We start from the raw sequence: 22,106 nt of genomic DNA, 5'->3' as shown, positions 1-22,106 counted from the left end.
GACTAATAACTCCAAAGCTTTACCATAAAGAAACAGACTCATCTTCACCTCCTGCAGGACAAGAAAAAGAGTACAGTAACCTTTACATCAAGGCTGCAATGTGTATGATCTTATAGTTAGAAAGACCAGGGGGTATAAATCAGTTGTTGAGCATTCGAGTGCATGTTGAGAGGTCCCTGGTTCAAATCCAGGTGCCCCCTATAATTTTCTTTTAATGTATAGCGTCCCTTGGCAGTCTATACCTCGTTTGGGACTCAAGTAATGTAAAAAACATACTCAAGTGGCAGTCAGGCAACAAAAAATGTTGACATTTCAACTTAATACTTTACCTCAGGAAAGTACAGTATCAGTGGCAGGTTTTTACAGCTACTTTTGATAGAGAATTATACAGCATAAAATAACTACATGAAGGATGAATGCTTTATTCCTAACTAACTTTGATAAATAAGGGAGTATTGGGCATTAACATGGCAGAATTCAAAATTATTTGGTACAGCCATGTTTTCAACTCCGACTGATTTTGCAATTAGTCCATAAGGCATACATGCATACAGAACATCTGAGCCCACTGACCCAAAAATCTAATATTTTACTTTCTCAGCAAAAATGTACCATGGTAAAATAGTTTTCAGAAATTATTAATATTGGTTTGGTAACAATTTGTATTTTAGTTCAGTTTTGCTTCCATAAAACAATGTCACAACTGGATTTCAATATATCCTACTCTGATTAGCACGAACAATAGTGGAGCTTTAGGATGATCAAAGTTTCTTTTTAAACATGCTCACAGATTATACCTACAGTATGTAAACTCTCTATTTATGCCCTGACTAATAACTCCAAAGCTTTACCATAAAGAAACAGACTCATCTTCACCTCCTGCATGACAAGAAATAGAGTACAGTAACCTTTACATCAAGGCTGCAATGTGTATGTGCTTATAGTTAGAAAGAGCAGGGGGTATAGCTCAGTGGTAGAGCAATCGACTGCAGATCGAGAGGTCCCTGGTTCAAATCCGGGTGCCCCCTATTACTTGCTTTTAATGTATAGCATCACTTTGCAGTCTATACCTTGTTTGGGACTCAAGTAATGAAAAACATACTCAAGTGGCAGTCAGGCAACAAAAAATGTTGAAATGTCAACTTAATACTTTACCTCAGGAAAGTACAGTATCAGTGGCAGGTTTTGACTGCTACTTTTGATAGAGAATTATACAGGATAAAATCACTATACATGAAGGATGAATGCTTTATTCCTAACTAACTTTGATAAATAAGGGAGTATTGGGCAATAACATGGCAGAATTCAAAATTATTTGGTACAGCCATGTTTTCAACTCCGACTGATTTTGCAATTAGTCCATAAGGCATACATGCATTCAGAACATCTGAGCCCACTGAACCAAAAATCAAATATTTTATTTTCTTAGCAAAAATCTACCACGATAAAATAGTTTTCAGAAATTATTAATATTGGTTTGGTAACAATTTGTATTTTAGTTCAGTTTTGCTTCCATAAAACAATGTCACAACTGGATTTCAATATATCCTACTCTGACTAGCACTAACTATAGTGGAACTTTAGGATGATCAAAGTTTCTTTTTGAACATGCTCACAGATTATACCTGCAGTATGTGAACTCTCTATTTATGCCCTGACTAATAACTCCAAAGCATTACCATAAAGAAACAGACTCATCTTCACCTCCTGCAGGACAAGAAATACAGTACAGTAACCTTTACATCAAGGCTGCAATGTGTATGTGCTTATAGTTAGAAAGAGCAGGGGGTATATCTCAGTAGTAGAGCATTCGACTGCAGATTGAGAAGTCCCTGGTTCAAATCTGGGTGCCCCCTCATTACTTGCTTTTAATGTATAGCATCACTTTGCAGTCTATACCTTGTTTGGGACTCAAGTAATGAAAAACATACTCAAGTGTCAGTTTGGCAACAAAAAATGTTGAAATGTCAACTTAATACTTTACCTCAGGAAAGTACAGTATCAGTGGCAGGTTTTGACTGCTACTTTTGATAGAGAACTATACAGGATAAAATCACTATACATGAAGGATGAATGCTTTATTCCTAACTAACTTTGATAAATAAGGGAGTATTGGGCAATAACATGGCAGAATTCAAAATTATTTGGTACAGCCATGTTTTCAACTCCGACTGATTTTGCAATTAGTCCATAAGGCATACATGCATTCAGAACATCTGAGCCCACTGAACCAAAAATCAAATATTTTATTTTCTTAGCAAAAATGTACCACGATAAAATAGTTTTCAGAAATTATTAATATTGGTTTCGTAACAATTTGTATTTTAGTTCAGTTTTGCTTCCATAAAACAATGTCACAACTGGATTTCAATATATCCTACTCTGACTAGCACTAACTATAGTGGAACTTTAGGATGATCAAAGTTTCTTTTTAAACATGCTCACAGATTATACCTACAGTACGTAAACTCTCTATTTATGCCCTGACTAATAACTCCAAAGCTTTACCATAAAGAAACAGACTCATCTACACCTCCTGCAGGACAAGAAATACAGTACAGTAACCTCTACATCAAGGCTGCAATGTGTATGGTCTTATAGTTGGAAAGACCAGGGGGTATAAATTAGTTGTTCAGCAATCGAGTGCATGTCGAGAGGTCCCTGGTTAAAATCAAGGTGCCCCCTATAATTTGCTTTTAATGTATAGCAACCCTTTGCAGTCTTTACATCGTTTGGGACTCAAGTAATGTAAAAACATACTCAAGTGGCAGTCAGGCAACAAAAAATGTTGACATTTCAACTTAATACTTTACCTCAGGAAAGTACAGTATCAGTGGGAGGTTTTTACAGCTACTTTTGATAGAGAATAATACAGCATAAAATAACTGTACATGAAGGATGAATGCTTTATTCCTAACTAACTTTGATAAATAAGGGAGTATTGGGCATTAACATGGCAGTATTCAAAATTATTTGGTACAGACATATTTTCAACTCCGACTGATTTTGCAATTAGTCCATAAGGCATACATGCATTCAGAACATCTGAGCCCACTGACCCAAAAATCAAATATTTTATTTTCTTAGCAAAAATGTACCACGATAAAATAGTTTTCAGAAATTATTAATATTGATTTGGTAACAATTTGTATTTTAGTTCAGTTTTGCTTCCATAAAACAATGTCACAACAGGATTTCAATATATCCTACTCTGGCTAGCATAACTATAGTGGAACTTTAGGATGATCAAAGTTTCTTTTTGAGCATGCTCACAGATTATACCTGCAGTATGTGAACTCTCTATTTATGCCCTGACTAATAACTCCAAAGCATTACCATAAAGAAACAGACTCATCTTCGCCTCCTGCAGGACAAGAAATACAGTACAGTAACCTCTACATCAAGGCTGCAATGTGTATGTGCTCATAGTTAGAAAGAGCAGGGGGTATAGCTCAGTGGTAGAGCATTCGACTGCAGATCGAGAGGTCCCTGGTTCAAATCCGGGTACTCCCTATTACTTGCTTTTAATGTATAGCATCACTTTGCAGTCTATACCTTGTTTGGGACTCAAGTAATGAAAAATATACTCAAGTGGCAGTCAGGCAACAAAAAATGTTGAAATGTCAACTTAATACTTTACCTCAGGAAAGTACAGTATCAGTGGCAGGTTTTGACTGCTACTTTTGATAGAGATTTATACAGGATAAAATCACTATACATGAAGGATAAATGCTTTATTCCTAAATAACTGATAAATAAGGGAGTATTGGGCATTAACATGGCAGAATTACATTTTTTTTGGTGCAGCCATGTTTTGAACTCATACTGATTTTGCAATTAGTCCATAAGGCATACATGCATTCAGAACATCTGAGCCCACTGACCTAAAAATCAAATATTTTATTTTATTACCAAAATGTATCTCGATCAGTTAGTTTTCAGAAATTATTAATATTGGTTTAGTGACAAAGTTCTCTTTGGCTTCCATAAAACAATGTCACAACTGGATTTCAATATATACTACTCTGACTAGCACGAACAATAGTGGAGCTTTAGGATGATCAAAGTTTCTTTTTAAACATGCTCACAGATTATACCTACAGTATGTAAACTCTCTATTTATGCCCTGACTAATAACTCCAAAGCTTTACCATAAAGAAACAGACTCATCTTCAACTCCTGCAGGACAAGAAATAGAGTACAGTAACCTTTACATCAAGGCTGCAATGTGTATGATCTTATAGTTAGAAAGACCAGGGGGTATAAATCAGTTGTTGAGCATTCGAGTGCATGTTGAGAGGTCCCTGGTTCAAATCCAGGTGCCCCCTATAATTTGCTTTTAATGTATAGCGTCCCTTGGCAGTCTATACCTCGTTTGGGACTCAAGTAATGTAAAAAACATACTCAAGTGGCAGTCAGGCAACAAAAAATGTTGACATTTCAACTTAATACTTTACCTCAGGAAAGTACAGTATCAGTGGAAGGTTTTTACAGCTACTTTTGATAGAGAATTATACAGCATAAAATAACTACATGAAGGATGAATGCTTTATTCCTAACTAACTTTGATAAATAAGGGAGTATTGGGCATTAACATGGCAGAATTCAAAATTATTTGGTACAGCCATGTTTTCAACTCCGACTGATTTTGCAATTAGTCCATAAGGCATACATGCATTCATAACATCTGAGCCCACTGACCCAAAAATCAAATATTTTATTTTCTTAGCAAAAATGTACCACGATAAAATAGTTTTCAGAAATTATTAATATTGGTTTGGTAACAATTTGTATTTTAGTTCAGTTTTGCTTCCATAAAACAATGTCACAACTGGATTTCAATATATCCTACTCTGGCTAGCATAACTATAGTGGAACTTTAGGATTATCAAAGTTTCTTTTTGAGCATGCTCAAAGATTATACCTGCAGTATGTGAACTCTCTATTTATGCCCTGACTAATAACTCCAAAGCATTACCATAAAGAAACAGACTCATCTTCTCCTCCTGCAGGACAAGAAATACAGTACAGTAACCTTTACATCAAGGCTGCAATGTGTATGTGCTCATAGTTAGAAAGAGCAGGGGGTATAGCTCAGTGGTAGAGCATTTGACTGCAGATCGAGAGGTCCCTGATTCAAATCCAGGTGCCCCCTATTACTTGCTTTTAATGTATAGCATCACTTTGCAGTCTATACCTTGTTTGGGACTCAAGTAATGAAAAACATACTCAAGTGGCAGTCAGGCAACAAAAAATTTTGAAATGTCAACTTAATACTTTACCTCAGGAAAGTACAGTATCAGTGGCAGGTTTTGACTGCTACTTTTGATAGAGAATTATACAGGATAAAATCACTATACATGAAGGATGAATGCTTTATTCCTAAATAACTGATAAATAAGGGAGTATTGGGCATTAACATGGCAGAATTACATTTTTTTTGGTGCAGCCATGTTTTGAACTCATACTGATTTTGCAATTAGTCCATAAGGCATACATGCATTCAGAACATCTGAGCCCACTGACCTAAAAATCAAATATTTTATTTTATTACCAAAATGTATCTCGATCAGTTAGTTTTCAGAAATTATTAATATTGGTTTAGTGACAATTTGTATTTTAGTTCTCCTTGGCTTCCATAAAACAATGTCACAACTGGATTTCAATATATACTACTCTGACTAGCACGAACAATAGTGGAGCTTTAGGATGATCAAAGTTTCTTTTTAAACATGCTCACAGATTATACCTACAGTATGTAAACTCTCTATTTATGCCCTGACTAATAACTCCAAAGCTTTACCATAAAGAAACAGACTCATCTTCACCTCCTGCAGGACAAGAAATACAGTACAGTAACCTTTACATCAAGGCTGCAATGTGTATGACCTTATAGTTAGAAAGACCAGGGGGTATAAATCAGTTGTTGAGCATTCGAGTGCATGTTGAGAGGTCTCTGGTTCAAATCCAGGTGCCCCCTATAATTTGCTTTTAATGTATAGCGTCCCTTGGCAGTCTATACCTCGTTTGGGACTCAAGTAATGTAAAAAACATACTCAAGTGGCAGTCAGGCAACAAAAAATTTTGACATTTCAACTTAATACTTTACCTCAGGAAAGTACAGTATCAGTGGCAGGTTTTTACAGCTACTTTTGATAGAGAATTATACAGCATAAAATAACTACATGAAGGATGAATGCTTTATTCCTAACTAACTTTGATAAATAAGGGAGTATTGGGCATTAACATGGCAGAATTCAAAATTATTTGGTACAGCCATGTTTTCAACTCTGACTGATTTTGCAATTAGTCCATAAGGCATACATGCATACAGAACATCTGAGCCCACTGACCCAAAAATCTAATATTTTACTTTCTTAGCAAAAATGTACCATGGTAAAATAGTTTTCAGAAATTATTAATATTGGTTTGGTAACAATTTGTATTTTAGTTCAGTTTTGCTTCCATAAAACAATGTCACAACTGGATTTCAATATATCCTACTCTGATTAGCACGAACAATAGTGGAGCTTTAGGATGATCAAAGTTTCTTTTTAAACATGCTCACAGATTATACCTACAGTATGTAAACTCTCTATTTATGCCCTGACTAATAACTCCAAAGCTTTACCATAAAGAAACAGACTCATCTTCACCTCCTGCATGACAAGAAATACAGTACAGTAACCTTTACATCAAGGCTGCAATGTGTATGTGCTCATAGTTAGAAAGAGCAGGGGGTATAGCTCAGTGGTAGAGCATTCGACTGCAGATCGAGAGGTCATTGGTTCAAATCCGGGTGCCCCCTATTACTTGCTTTTAATGTATAGCATCACTTTGCAGTCTATACCTTGTTTGGGACTCAAGTAATGAAAAACATACTCAAGTGGCAGTCAGGCAACAAAAAATGTTGAAATGTCAACTTAATACTTTACCTCAGGAAAGTACAGTATCAGTGGCAGGTTTTGACTGCTACTTTTGATAGAGAATTATACAGGATAAAATCACTATACATGAAGGATGAATGCTTTATTCCTAACTAACTTTGATAAATAAGGGAGAATTGGGCATTAACATGGCAGAATTCAAAATTATTTGGTACAGCCATGTTTTCAACTCCGACTGATTTTGCAATTAGTCCATAAGGCATACATGCATTCAGAACATCTGAGCCCACTGACCCAAAAATCAAATATTTTATTTTCTTAGCAAAAATCTACCACGATAAAATAGTTTTCAGAAATTATTAATATTGATTTGGTAACAATTTGTATTTTAGTTCAGTTTTGCTTCCATAAAACAATGTCACAACTGGATTTCAATATATCATACTCTGACTAGCACTAACTATAGTGGAACTTTAGGATGATCAAAGTTTCTTTTTGAGCATGTTCACAGATTATACCTGCAGTATGTGAACTCTCTATTTATGCCCTGACTAATAACTCCAAAGCATTACCATAAAGAAACAGACTCATCTTCACCTCCTGCAGGACAAGAAATACAGTACAGTAACCTTTACATCAAGGCAGCAATGTGTATGTGCTTATAGTTAGAAAGAGCAGGGGGTATAGCTCAGTGGTAGAGCATTTGACTGCAGATTGAGAGATCCCTGGTTCAAATCCGCGTGCACCCTCATTACTTGCTTTCAATGTATAGCATCACTTTGCAGTCTATACCTCGTTTGGGACTCAACTAATGAAAAACATACTCAAGTGGCAGTTAGGCAACAAAAAATGTTGAAATGTCAACTTAATACTTTACCTCAGGAAAGTACAGTATCAGTGGCAGGTTTTGACTGCTACTTTTGATAGAGAATATTACAGGATAAAATCACTATACATGAAGGATGAATGCTTTATTCCTAACTAACTTTGATAAATAAGGGAGTATTGGGCATTAACATGGCAGAATTACAATTTTTTTTGGTGCAGCCATGTTTTGAACTCATACTGATTTTGCAATTAGTCCATAAGGCATACATGCATTCAGAACATCTGTGCCCACTGACCTAAAATCAAATATTTTATTTTATTACCAAAATGTATCTCGATCAGTTAGTTTTCAGAAATTATTAATATTTTTTTAGTGACAATTTGTATTTTAGTACTCTTTGACTTCCATAAAACAATGTCACAACTGGATTTCAATATATACTACTCTGACTAGCATGGACAATAGTGGAGCTTTTGGATGATCAAAGTTTCTTTTTAAACATGCTCACAGATTATACCTACAGTATGTAAACTCTCTATTTATGCCCTGACTAATAACTCCAAAGCTTTACCATAAAGAAACAGACTCATCTTCGCCTCCTGCAGGACAAGAAATACAGTACAGTAACCTTTACGTCAAGGCTGCAATGTGTATGGTCTTACAGTTGGAAAGACCAGGGGGTATAAATCAGTTGTTGAGCATTCGAATGCATGTCGAGAGGTCCCTTGTTAAAATCCAGGTGCCCCCTATAATTTGCTTTTAATGTATAGCAACCCTTTGCAGTCTTTACATCGTTTGGGACTCAAGTAATGTAAAAACATACTCAAGTGGCAGTCAGGCAACAAAAAATGTTGACATTTCAACTTAATACTTTACCTCAGGAAAGTACAGTATCAGTGGGAGGTTTTTACAGCTACTTTTGATAGAGAATTATACAGCATAAAATAACTGTACATGAAAGATGAATGCTTTATTCCTAACTAACTTTGATAAATAAGGGAGTATTGGGCATAAACATGGCAGTATTCAAAATTATTTGGTACAGCCATATTTTCAACTCCGACTGATTTTGCAATTAGTCCGTAAGGCATACATGCATTCAGAACATCTGAGCCCACTGACCCAAAAATCAAATATTTTATTTTCTTAGCAAAAATGTACCACGATAAAATAGTTTTCAGAAATTATTAATATTGATTTGGTAACAATTTGTATTTTAGTTCAGTTTTGCTTCCATAAAACAATGTCACAACTGGATTTCAATATATCCTACTCTGGCTAGCATAACTATAGTGGAACTTTAGGATGATCAAAGTTTCTTTTTGAGCATGCTCAAAGATTATACCTGCAGTATGTGAACTCTCTATTTATGCCCTGACTAATAACTCCAAAGCATTACCATAAAGAAACAGACTCATCTTCACCTCCTGCAGGACAAGAAATACAGTACAGTAACCTTTACATCAAGGCTGCAATGTGTATGTGCTCATAGTTAGAAAGAGCAGGGGGTATAGCTCAGTGGTAGAGCATTCGACTGCAGATCGAGAGTTCCCTGGTTCAAATCCGGGTGCCCACTCATTACTTGCTTTTAATGTATAGCATCACTTTGCAGTCTATACCTTGTTTGGGACTCAAGTAATGAAAAACATACTCAAGTGGCAGTCAGGCAACAAAAAATTTTGAAATGTCAACTTAATACTTTACCTCAGGAAAGTACAGTATCAGTGGCAGGTTTTGACTGCTACTTTTGATAGAGAATTATACAGGATAAAATCACTATACATGAAGGATGAATGCTTTATTCCTAAATAACTGATAAATAAGGGAGTATTGGGCATTAACATGGCAGAATTACATTTTTTTTGGTGCAGCCATGTTTTGAACTCATACTGATTTTGCAATTAGTCCATAAGGCATACATGCATTCAGAACATCTGAGCCCACTGACCTAAAAATCAAATATTTTATTTTATTACCAAAATGTATCTCGATCAGTTAGTTTTCAGAAATTATTAATATTGGTTTAGTGACAATTTGTATTTTAGTTCTCCTTGGCTTCCATAAAACAATGTCACAACTGGATTTCAATATATACTACTCTGACTAGCACGAACAATAGTGGAGCTTTAGGATGATCAAAGTTTCTTTTTAAACATGCTCACAGATTATACCTACAGTATGTAAACTCTCTATTTATGCCCTGACTAATAACTCCAAAGCTTTACCATAAAGAAACAGACTCATCTTCACCTCCTGCAGGACAAGAAATACAGTACAGTAACCTTTACATCAAGGCTGCAATGTGTATGACCTTATAGTTAGAAAGACCAGGGGGTATAAATCAGTTGTTGAGCATTCGAGTGCATGTTGAGAGGTCCCTGGTTCAAATCCAGGTGCCCCCTATAATTTGCTTTTAATGTATAGCGTCCCTTGGCAGTCTATACCTCGTTTGGGACTCAAGTAATGTAAAAAACATACTCAAGTGGCAGTCAGGCAACAAAAAATTTTGACATTTCAACTTAATACTTTACCTCAGGAAAGTACAGTATCAGTGGCAGGTTTTTACAGCTACTTTTGATAGAGAATTATACAGCATAAAATAACTACATGAAGGATGAATGCTTTATTCCTAACTAACTTTGATAAATAAGGGAGTATTGGGCATTAACATGGCAGAATTCAAAATTATTTGGTACAGCCATGTTTTCAACTCCGACTGATTTTGCAATTAGTCCATAAGGCATACATGCATACAGAACATCTGAGCCCACTGACCCAAAAATCTAATATTTTACTTTCTTAGCAAAAATGTACCATGGTAAAATAGTTTTCAGAAATTATTAATATTGGTTTGGTAACAATTTGTATTTTAGTTCAGTTTTGCTTCCATAAAACAATGTCACAACTGGATTTCAATATATCCTACTCTGATTAGCACGAACAATAGTGGAGCTTTAGGATGATCAAAGTTTCTTTTTAAACATGCTCACAGATTATACCTACAGTATGTAAACTCTCTATTTATGCCCTGACTAATAACTCCAAAGCTTTACCATAAAGAAACAGACTCATCTTCACCTCCTGCATGACAAGAAATACAGTACAGTAACCTTTACATCAAGGCTGCAATGTGTATGTGCTCATAGTTAGAAAGAGCAGGGGCTATAGCTCAGTGGTAGAGCATTCGACTGCAGATCGAGAGGTCCTTGGTTCAAATCCGGGTGCCCCCTATTACTTGCTTTTAATGTATAGCATCACTTTGCAGTCTATACCTTGTTTGGGACTCAAGTAATGAAAAACATACTCAAGTGGCAGTCAGGCAACAAAAAATGTTGAAATGTCAACTTAATACTTTACCTCAGGAAAGTACAGTATCAGTGGCAGGTTTTGACTGCTACTTTTGATAGAGAATTATACAGGATAAAATCACTATACATGAAGGATGAATGCTTTATTCCTAACTAACTTTGATAAATAAGGGAGAATTGGGCATTAACATGGCAGAATTCAAAATTATTTGGTACAGCCATGTTTTCAACTCCGACTGATTTTGCAATTAGTCCATAAGGCATACATGCATTCAGAACATCTGAGCCCACTGACCCAAAAATCAAATATTTTATTTTCTTAGCAAAAATCTACCACGATAAAATAGTTTTCAGAAATTATTAATATTGATTTGGTAACAATTTGTATTTTAGTTCAGTTTTGCTTCCATAAAACAATGTCACAACTGGATTTCAATATATCATACTCTGACTAGCACTAACTATAGTGGAACTTTAGGATGATCAAAGTTTCTTTTTGAGCATGTTCACAGATTATACCTGCAGTATGTGAACTCTCTATTTATGCCCTGACTAATAACTCCAAAGCATTACCATAAAGAAACAGACTCATCTTCACCTCCTGCAGGACAAGAAATACAGTACAGTAACCTTTACATCAAGGCAGCAATGTGTATGTGCTTATAGTTAGAAAGAGCAGGGGGTATAACTCAGTGGTAGAGCATTTGACTGCAGATTGAGAGATCCCTGGTTCAAATCCGCGTGCACCCTCATTACTTGCTTTCAATGTATAGCATCACTTTGCAGTCTATACCTCGTTTGGGACTCAACTAATGAAAAACATACTCAAGTGGCAGTTAGGCAACAAAAAATGTTGAAATGTCAACTTAATACTTTACCTCAGGAAAGTACAGTATCAGTGGCAGGTTTTGACTGCTACTTTTGATAGAGAATATTACAGGATAAAATCACTATACATGAAGGATGAATGCTTTATTCCTAACTAACTTTGATAAATAAGGGAGTATTGGGCATTAACATGGCAGAATTACAATTTTTTTTGGTGCAGCCATGTTTTGAACTCATACTGATTTTGCAATTAGTCCATAAGGCATACATGCATTCAGAACATCTGAGCCCACTGACCTAAAATCAAATATTTTATTTTATTACCAAAATGTATCTCGATCAGTTAGTTTTCAGAAATTATTAATATTTTTTTAGTGACAATTTGTATTTTAGTACTCTTTGACTTCCATAAAACAATGTCACAACTGGATTTCAATATATACTACTCTGACTAGCATGGACAATAGTGGAGCTTTTGGATGATCAAAGTTTCTTTTTAAACATGCTCACAGATTATACCTACAGTATGTAAACTCTCTATTTATGCCCTGACTAATAACTCCAAAGCTTTACCATAAAGAAACAGACTCATCTTCGCCTCCTGCAGGACAAGAAATACAGTACAGTAACCTTTACGTCAAGGCTGCAATGTGTATGGTCTTACAGTTGGAAAGACCAGGGGGTATAAATCAGTTGTTGAGCATTCGAATGCATGTCGAGAGGTCCCTTGTTAAAATCCAGGTGCCCCCTATAATTTGCTTTTAATGTATAGCAACCCTTTGCAGTCTTTACATCGTTTGGGACTCAAGTAATGTAAAAACATACTCAAGTGGCAGTCAGGCAACAAAAAATGTTGACATTTCAACTTAATACTTTACCTCAGGAAAGTACAGTATCAGTGGCAGGTTTTTACAGCTACTTTTGATAGAGAATTATACAGCATAAAATAACTACATGAAGGATGAATGCTTTATTCCTAACTAACTTTGATAAATAAGGGAGTATTGGGCATTAACATGGCAGAATTCAAAATTATTTGGTACAGCCATGTTTTCAACTCCGACTGATTTTGCAATTAGTCCATAAGGCATACATGCATACAGAACATCTGAGCCCACTGACCCAAAAATCTAATATTTTACTTTCTTAGCAAAAATGTACCATGGTAAAATAGTTTTCAGAAATTATTAATATTGGTTTGGTAACAATTTGTATTTTAGTTCAGTTTTGCTTCCATAAAACAATGTCACAACTGGATTTCAATATATCCTACTCTGATTAGCACGAACAATAGTGGAGCTTTAGGATGATCAAAGTTTCTTTTTAAACATGCTCACAGATTATACCTACAGTATGTAAACTCTCTATTTATGCCCTGACTAATAACTCCAAAGCTTTACCATAAAGAAACAGACTCATCTTCACCTCCTGCATGACAAGAAATACAGTACAGTAACCTTTACATCAAGGCTGCAATGTGTATGTGCTCATAGTTAGAAAGAGCAGGGGCTATAGCTCAGTGGTAGAGCATTCGACTGCAGATCGAGAGGTCCTTGGTTCAAATCCGGGTGCCCCCTATTACTTGCTTTTAATGTATAGCATCACTTTGCAGTCTATACCTTGTTTGGGACTCAAGTAATGAAAAACATACTCAAGTGGCAGTCAGGCAACAAAAAATGTTGAAATGTCAACTTAATACTTTACCTCAGGAAAGTACAGTATCAGTGGCAGGTTTTGACTGCTACTTTTGATAGAGAATTATACAGGATAAAATCACTATACATGAAGGATGAATGCTTTATTCCTAACTAACTTTGATAAATAAGGGAGAATTGGGCATTAACATGGCAGAATTCAAAATTATTTGGTACAGCCATGTTTTCAACTCCGACTGATTTTGCAATTAGTCCATAAGGCATACATGCATTCAGAACATCTGAGCCCACTGACCCAAAAATCAAATATTTTATTTTCTTAGCAAAAATCTACCACGATAAAATAGTTTTCAGAAATTATTAATATTGATTTGGTAACAATTTGTATTTTAGTTCAGTTTTGCTTCCATAAAACAATGTCACAACTGGATTTCAATATATCATACTCTGACTAGCACTAACTATAGTGGAACTTTAGGATGATCAAAGTTTCTTTTTGAGCATGTTCACAGATTATACCTGCAGTATGTGAACTCTCTATTTATGCCCTGACTAATAACTCCAAAGCATTACCATAAAGAAACAGACTCATCTTCACCTCCTGCAGGACAAGAAATACAGTACAGTAACCTTTACATCAAGGCAGCAATGTGTATGTGCTTATAGTTAGAAAGAGCAGGGGGTATAACTCAGTGGTAGAGCATTTGACTGCAGATTGAGAGATCCCTGGTTCAAATCCGCGTGCACCCTCATTACTTGCTTTCAATGTATAGCATCACTTTGCAGTCTATACCTCGTTTGGGACTCAACTAATGAAAAACATACTCAAGTGGCAGTTAGGCAACAAAAAATGTTGAAATGTCAACTTAATACTTTACCTCAGGAAAGTACAGTATCAGTGGCAGGTTTTGACTGCTACTTTTGATAGAGAATATTACAGGATAAAATCACTATACATGAAGGATGAATGCTTTATTCCTAACTAACTTTGATAAATAAGGGAGTATTGGGCATTAACATGGCAGAATTACAATTTTTTTTGGTGCAGCCATGTTTTGAACTCATACTGATTTTGCAATTAGTCCATAAGGCATACATGCATTCAGAACATCTGAGCCCACTGACCTAAAATCAAATATTTTATTTTATTACCAAAATGTATCTCGATCAGTTAGTTTTCAGAAATTATTAATATTTTTTTAGTGACAATTTGTATTTTAGTACTCTTTGACTTCCATAAAACAATGTCACAACTGGATTTCAATATATACTACTCTGACTAGCATGGACAATAGTGGAGCTTTTGGATGATCAAAGTTTCTTTTTAAACATGCTCACAGATTATACCTACAGTATGTAAACTCTCTATTTATGCCCTGACTAATAACTCCAAAGCTTTACCATAAAGAAACAGACTCATCTTCGCCTCCTGCAGGACAAGAAATACAGTACAGTAACCTTTACGTCAAGGCTGCAATGTGTATGGTCTTACAGTTGGAAAGACCAGGGGGTATAAATCAGTTGTTGAGCATTCGAATGCATGTCGAGAGGTCCCTTGTTAAAATCCAGGTGCCCCCTATAATTTGCTTTTAATGTATAGCAACCCTTTGCAGTCTTTACATCGTTTGGGACTCAAGTAATGTAAAAACATACTCAAGTGGCAGTCAGGCAACAAAAAATGTTGACATTTCAACTTAATACTTTACCTCAGGAAAGTACAGTATCAGTGGGAGGTTTTTACAGCTACTTTTGATAGAGAATTATACAGCATAAAATAACTGTACATGAAAGATGAATGCTTTATTCCTAACTAACTTTGATAAATAAGGGAGTATTGGGCATAAACATGGCAGTATTCAAAATTATTTGGTACAGCCATATTTTCAACTCCGACTGATTTTGCAATTAGTCCGTAAGGCATACATGCATTCAGAACATCTGAGCCCACTGACCCAAAAATCAAATATTTTATTTTCTTAGCAAAAATGTACCACGATAAAATAGTTTTCAGAAATTATTAATATTGGTTTGGTAACAATTTGTATTTTAGTTCAGTTTTGCTTCCATAAAACAATGTCACAACTGGATTTCAATATATCCTACTCTGGCTAGCATAACTATAGTGGAACTTTAGGATGATCAAAGTTTCTTTTTGAGCATGCTCAAAGATTATACCTGCAGTATGTGAACTCTCTATTTATGCCCTGACTAATAACTCTAAAGCATTACCATAAAGAAACAGACTCATCTTCACCTCCTGCAGGACAAGAAATACAGTACAGTAACCTTTACATCAAGGCTGCAATGTGTATGTGCTCATAGTTAGAAAGAGCAGGGGGTATAGCTCAGTGGTAGAGCATTCGACTGCAGATCGAGAGGTCCCTGGTTCAAATCCGGGTGCCCCCTCATTACTTGCTTTTAATGTATAGCATCACTTTGCAGTCTATACCTTGTTTGGGACTCAAGTAATGAAAAACATACTCAAGTGGCAGTCAGGCAACAAAAAATTTTGAAATGTCAACTTAATACTTTACCTCAGGAAAGTACAGTATCAGTGGCAGGTTTTGACTGCTACTTTTGATAGAGAATTATACAGGATAAAATCACTATACATGAAGGATGAATGCTTTATTCCTAAATAACTGATAAATAAGGGAGTATTGGGCATTAACATGGCAGAATTACATTTTTTTTGGTGCAGCCATGTTTTGAACTCATACTGATTTTGCAATTAGTCCATAAGGCATACATGCATTCAGAACATCTGAGCCCACTGACCTAAAAATCAAATATTTTATTTTATTACCAAAATGTATCTCGATCAGTTAGTTTTCAGAAATTATTAATATTGGTTTAGTGACAATTTGTATTTTAGTTCTCTTTGGCTTCCATAAAACAATGTCACAACTGGATTTCAATATATACTACTCTGACTAGCACGAACAATAGTGGAGCTTTAGGATGATCAAAGTTTATTTTTAAACATGCTCACAGATTATACCTACAGTATGTAAACTCTCCATTTATGCCCTGACTAATAACTCCAAAGCTTTACCATAAAGAAACAGACTCATCTTCACCTCCTGCAGGACAAGAAAAAGAGTACAGTAACCTTTACATCAAGGCTGCAATGTGTATGATCTTATAGTTAGAAAGACCAGGGGGTATAAATCAGTTGTTGAGCATTCGAGTGCATGTTGAGAGGTCCCTGGTTCAAATCCAGGTGCCCCCTATAATTTGCTTTTAATGTATAGCGTCCCTTGGCAGTCTATACCTCGTTTGGGACTCAAGTAATGTAAAAAACATACTCAAGTGGCAGTCAGGCAACAAAAAATGTTGACATTTCAACTTAATACTTTACCTCAGGAAAGTACAGTATCAGTGGCAGGTTTTTACAGCTACTTTTGATAGAGAATTATACAGCATAAAATAACAACATGAAGGATGAATGCTTTATTCCTAACTAACTTTGATAAATAAGGGAGTATTGGGCATTAACATGGCAGAATTCAAAATTATTTGGTACAGCCATGTTTTCAACTCCGACTGATTTTGCAATTAGTCCATAAGGCATACATGCATACAGAACATCTGAGCCCACTGACCCAAAAATCTAATATTTTACTTTCTTAGCAAAAATGTACCATGGTAAAATAGTTTTCAGAAATTATTAATATTGGTTTGGTAACAATTTGTATTTTAGTTCAGTTTTGCTTCCATAAAACAATGTCACAACTGGATTTCAATATATCCTACTCTGATTAGCACGAACAATAGTGGAGCTTTAGGATGATCAAAGTTTCTTTTTAAACATGCTCACAGATTATACCTACAGTATGTAAACTCTCTATTTATGCCCTGACTAATAACTCCAAAGCATTACCATAAAGAAACAGACTCATCTTCACCTCCTGCAGGACAAGAAATACAGTACAGTAACCTTTACATCAAGGCTGCAATGTGTATGTGCTTATAGTTGGAAAGACCAGGGGGTATAAATTAGTTGTTGAGCAATCGAGTGCATGTCGAGAGGTCCCTGGTTAAAATCCAGGTGCCCCCTATAATTTGCTTTTAATGTATAGCAACCCTTTGCAGTCTTTACATCGTTTGGGACTCAAGTAATGTAAAAACATACTCAAGTGGCAGTCAGGCAACAAAAAATGTTGACATTTCAACTTAATACTTTACCTCAGGAAAGTACAGTATCAGTGGGAGGTTTTTACAGCTACTTTTGATAGAGAATAATACAGCATAAAATAACTGTACATGAAGGATGAATGCTTTATTCCTAACTAACTTTGATAAATAAGGGAGTATTGGGCATTAACATGGCAGTATTCAAAATTATTTGGTACAGCCATATTTTCAACTCCGACTGATTTTGCAATTAGTCCATAAGGCATACATGCATTCAGAACATCTGAGCCCACTGACCCAAAAATCAAATATTTTATTTTCTTAGCAAAAATGTACCACGATAAAATAGTTTTCAGAAATTATTAATATTGATTTGGTACCAATTTGTATTTTAGTTCAGTTTTGCTTCCATAAAACAATGTCACAACTGGATTTCAATATATCCTACTCTGGCTAGCATAACTATAGTGGAACTTTAGGATGATCAAAGTTTCTTTTTGAGCATGCTCACAGATTATACCTGCAGTATGTGAACTCTCTATTTATGCCCTGACTAATAACTCCAAAGCATTACCATAAAGAAACAGACTCATCTTCGCCTCCTGCAGGACAAGAAATACAGTACAGTAACCTCTACATCAAGGCTGCAATGTGTATGTGCTCATAGTTAGAAAGAGCAGGGGGTATACCTCAGTGGTAGAGCATTCGACTGCAGATCGAGAGGTCCCTGGTTCAAATCCAGGTACTCCCTATTACTTGCTTTTAATGTATAGCATCACTTTGCAGTCTATACCTTGTTTGGGACTCAAGTAATGAAAAATATACTCAAGTGGCAGTCAGGCAACAAAAAATGTTGAAATGTCAACTTAATACTTTACCTCTGGAAAGTACAGTATCAGTGGCAGGTTTTGACTGCTACTTTTGATAGAGATTTATACAGGATAAAATCACTATACATGAAGGATAAATGCTTTATTCCTAAATAACTGATAAATAAGGGAGTATTGGGCATTAACATGGCAGAATTACATTTTTTTTGGTGCAGCCATGTTTTGAACTCATACTGATTTTGCAATTAGTCCATAAGGCATACATGCATTCAGAACATCTGAGCCCACTGACCTAAAAATCAAATATTTTATTTTATTACCAAAATGTATCTCGATCAGTTAGTTTTCAGAAATTATTAATATTGGTTTAGTGACAAAGTTCTCTTTGGCTTCCATAAAACAATGTCACAACTGGATTTCAATATATACTACTCTGACTAGCACGAACAATAGTGGAGCTTTAGGATGATCAAAGTTTCTTTTTAAACATGCTCACAGATTATACCTACAGTATGTAAACTCTCTATTTATGCCCTGACTAATAACTCCAAAGCTTTACCATAAAGAAACAGACTCATCTTCAACTCCTGCAGGACAAGAAATAGAGTACAGTAACCTTTACATCAAGGCTGCAATGTGTATGATCTTATAGTTAGAAAGACCAGGGGGTATAAATCAGTTGTTGAGCATTCGAGTGCATGTTGAGAGGTCCCTGGTTCAAATCCAGGTGCCCCCTATAATTTGCTTTTAATGTATAGCGTCCCTTGGCAGTCTATACCTCGTTTGGGACTCAAGTAATGTAAAAAACATACTCAAGTGGCAGTCAGGCAACAAAAAATGTTGACATTTCAACTTAATACTTTACCTCAGGAAAGTACAGTATCAGTGGAAGGTTTTTACAGCTACTTTTGATAGAGAATTATACAGCATAAAATAACTACATGAAGGATGAATGCTTTATTCCTAACTAACTTTGATAAATAAGGGAGTATTGGGCATTAACATGGCAGAATTCAAAATTATTTGGTACAGCCATGTTTTCAACTCCGACTGATTTTGCAATTAGTCCATAAGGCATACATGCATTCAGAACATCTGAGCCCACTGACCCAAAAATCAAATATTTTATTTTCTTAGCAAAAATGTACCACGATAAAATAGTTTTCAGAAATTATTAATATTGGTTTGGTAACAATTTGTATTTTAGTTCAGTTTTGCTTCCATAAAACAATGTCACAACTGGATTTCAATATATCCTACTCTGACTAGCACTAACTATAGTAGAACTTTAGGATGATCAAAGTATCTTTTTGAGCATGTTCACAGATTATACCTGCAGTATGTGAACTCTCTATTTATGCCCTGACTAATAACTCCAAAGCATTACCATAAAGAAACAGACTCATCTTCACCTCCTGCAGGACAAGAAATACAGTACAGTAACCTTTACATCAAGGCTGCAATGTGTATGTGCTTATAGTTAGAAAGAGCAGGGGGTATATCTCAGTGGTAGAGCATTCGACTGCAGATTGAGAGGTCCCTTGTTCAAATCTGGGTGCCCCCTCATTACTTGCTTTTAATGTATAGCATCACTTTGCAGTCTATACCTTGTTTGGGACTCAAGTAATGAAAAACATACTCAAGTGGCAGTCAGGCAACAAAAAATGTTGAAATGTCAACTTAATACTTTACCTCAGGAAAGTACAGTATCAGTGGCAGGTTTTGACTGCTACTTTTGATAGAGATTTATACAGGATAAAATCACTATACATGAAGGATGAATGCTTTATTCCTAACTAACTTTGATAAATAAGGGAGTATTGGGCAATAACATGGCAGAATTCAAAATTATTTGGTACAGCCATGTTTTCAACTCCGACTGATTTTGCAATTAGTCCATAAGGCATACATGCATTCAGAACATCTGAGCCCACTGACCCAAAAATCAAATATTTTATTTTCTTAGCAAAAATGTACCACGATAAAATAGTTTTCAGAAATTATTAATATTGGTTTGGTAACAATTTGTATTTTAGTTCAGTTTTGCTTCCATAAAACAATATCACAACTGGATTTCAATATATCCTACTCTGACTTGCACTAACTATAGTGGAACTTTAGGATGATCAAAGTTTCTTTTTAAACATGCTCACAGATTATACCTACAGTACGTAAACTCTCTATTTATGCCCTGACTAATAACTCCAAAGCTTTACCATAAAGAAACAGACTCATCTACACCTCCTGCAGGACAAGAAATACAGTACAGTAACCTCTACATCAAGGCTGCAATGTGTATGGTCTTATAGTTGGAAAGACCAGGGGGTATAAATCAGTTGTTGAGCAATCGAGTGCATGTCGAGAGGTCCCTGGTTAAAATCCAGGTGCCCCCTATAATTTGCTTTTAATGTATAGCAACCCTTTGCAGTCTTTACATCGTTTGGGACTCAAGTAATGTAAAAACATACTCAAGTGGCAGTCAGGCAACAAAAAATGTTGACATTTCAACTTAATACTTTACCTCAGGAAAGTACAGTATCAGTTGGAGGTTTTTACAGCTACTTTTGATAGAGAATAATACAGCATAAAATAACTGTACATGAAGGATGAATGCTTTATTCCTAACTAACTTTGATAAATAAGGGAGTATTGGGCATTAACATGGCAGTATTCAAAATTATTTGGTACAGCCATATTTTCAACTCTGACTGATTTTGCAATTAGTCCATAAGGCACACATGCATTCAGAACATCTGAGCCCACTGACCCAAAAATCAAATATTTTATTTTCTTAGCAAAAATGTACCACGATAAAATATTTTTCAAAAATTATTAATATTGATTTGGTAACAATTTGTATTTTAGTTCAGTTTTGCTTCCATAAAACAATGTCACAACTGGATTTCAATATATCCTACTCTGGCTAGCATAACTATAGTGGAACTTTAGGATGATCAAAGTTTCTTTTTGAGCATGCTCACAGATTATACCTGCAGTATGTGAACTCTCTATTTATGCCCTGACTAATAACTCCAAAGCATTACCATAAAGAAACAGACTCATCTTCGTCTCCTGCAGGACAAGAAATACAGTACAGTAACCTCTACATCAAGGCTGCAATGTGTATGTGCTCATAGTTAGAAAGAGCAGCGGGTATATCTCAGTGGTAGAGCATTCGACTGCAGATCGAGAGGTCCCTGGTTCAAATCCGGGTGCCCCCTCATTACTTGCTTTTAATGTATAGCATCACTTTGCAGTCTATACCTCGTTTGGGACTCAACTAATGAAAAACATACTCAAGTGGCAGTTAGGCAACAAAAAATGTTGAAATGTCAACTTAATACTTTACCTCAGGAAAGTACAGTATCAGTGGCAGGTTTTGACTGCTACTTTTGATAGAGAATATTACAGGATAAAATCACTATACATGAACGATTAATGCTTTATTCCTAACTAACTTTGATAAATAAGGGAGTATTGGGCATTAACATGGCAGAATTACAATTTTTTTTGGTGCAGCCATGTTTTGAACTCATACTGATTTTGCAATTAGTCCATAAGGCATACATGCATTCAGAACATCTGAGCCCACTGACCTAAAAATCAAATATTTTATTTTATTACCAAAATGT

At 35.5% G+C, this 22,106-nt stretch overlaps 11 non-coding genes across 11 annotated transcripts; all 11 read left to right on the top strand.

The window, feature by feature from the left end:
- Nucleotides 1-956: 956 nt before the first annotated feature.
- TRNAC-GCA (transfer RNA cysteine (anticodon GCA)) lies at nt 957-1,028 on the top strand. The gene has a single exon. It is a non-coding gene; the product is annotated as a tRNA-Cys (tRNA).
- A 2,413-nt stretch (nt 1,029-3,441) lies between these two features.
- TRNAC-GCA (transfer RNA cysteine (anticodon GCA)) lies at nt 3,442-3,513 on the top strand. Its single transcript has one exon. It is a non-coding gene; the product is annotated as a tRNA-Cys (tRNA).
- Nucleotides 3,514-5,083: 1,570 nt separating this feature from the next.
- Nucleotides 5,084-5,155, top strand: TRNAC-GCA (transfer RNA cysteine (anticodon GCA)). Its single transcript has one exon. It is a non-coding gene; the product is annotated as a tRNA-Cys (tRNA).
- A 1,581-nt stretch (nt 5,156-6,736) lies between these two features.
- Nucleotides 6,737-6,808, top strand: TRNAC-GCA (transfer RNA cysteine (anticodon GCA)). The gene has a single exon. It is a non-coding gene; the product is annotated as a tRNA-Cys (tRNA).
- Nucleotides 6,809-9,220: 2,412 nt separating this feature from the next.
- Nucleotides 9,221-9,292, top strand: TRNAC-GCA (transfer RNA cysteine (anticodon GCA)). The gene has a single exon. It is a non-coding gene; the product is annotated as a tRNA-Cys (tRNA).
- Nucleotides 9,293-10,874: 1,582 nt separating this feature from the next.
- Nucleotides 10,875-10,946, top strand: TRNAC-GCA (transfer RNA cysteine (anticodon GCA)). Its single transcript has one exon. It is a non-coding gene; the product is annotated as a tRNA-Cys (tRNA).
- Nucleotides 10,947-13,357: 2,411 nt separating this feature from the next.
- TRNAC-GCA (transfer RNA cysteine (anticodon GCA)) lies at nt 13,358-13,429 on the top strand. The gene has a single exon. It is a non-coding gene; the product is annotated as a tRNA-Cys (tRNA).
- A 2,412-nt stretch (nt 13,430-15,841) lies between these two features.
- On the top strand, nt 15,842-15,913 carry TRNAC-GCA (transfer RNA cysteine (anticodon GCA)). The gene has a single exon. It is a non-coding gene; the product is annotated as a tRNA-Cys (tRNA).
- A 2,410-nt stretch (nt 15,914-18,323) lies between these two features.
- Nucleotides 18,324-18,395, top strand: TRNAC-GCA (transfer RNA cysteine (anticodon GCA)). The gene has a single exon. It is a non-coding gene; the product is annotated as a tRNA-Cys (tRNA).
- A 1,571-nt stretch (nt 18,396-19,966) lies between these two features.
- Nucleotides 19,967-20,038, top strand: TRNAC-GCA (transfer RNA cysteine (anticodon GCA)). The gene has a single exon. It is a non-coding gene; the product is annotated as a tRNA-Cys (tRNA).
- A 1,585-nt stretch (nt 20,039-21,623) lies between these two features.
- TRNAC-GCA (transfer RNA cysteine (anticodon GCA)) lies at nt 21,624-21,695 on the top strand. Its single transcript has one exon. It is a non-coding gene; the product is annotated as a tRNA-Cys (tRNA).
- The last annotated feature ends 411 nt before the right edge of the window (nt 21,696-22,106 follow it).

This window comes from Pseudophryne corroboree, chromosome 1 (genome assembly GCF_028390025.1).
Source record: "Pseudophryne corroboree isolate aPseCor3 chromosome 1, aPseCor3.hap2, whole genome shotgun sequence".
NCBI lineage: Eukaryota > Metazoa > Chordata > Amphibia > Anura > Myobatrachidae > Pseudophryne > Pseudophryne corroboree.
The sequence above is the reverse complement of the archived record's forward strand: the minus strand, read 5'-3'. Positions and strand labels throughout refer to the sequence as shown.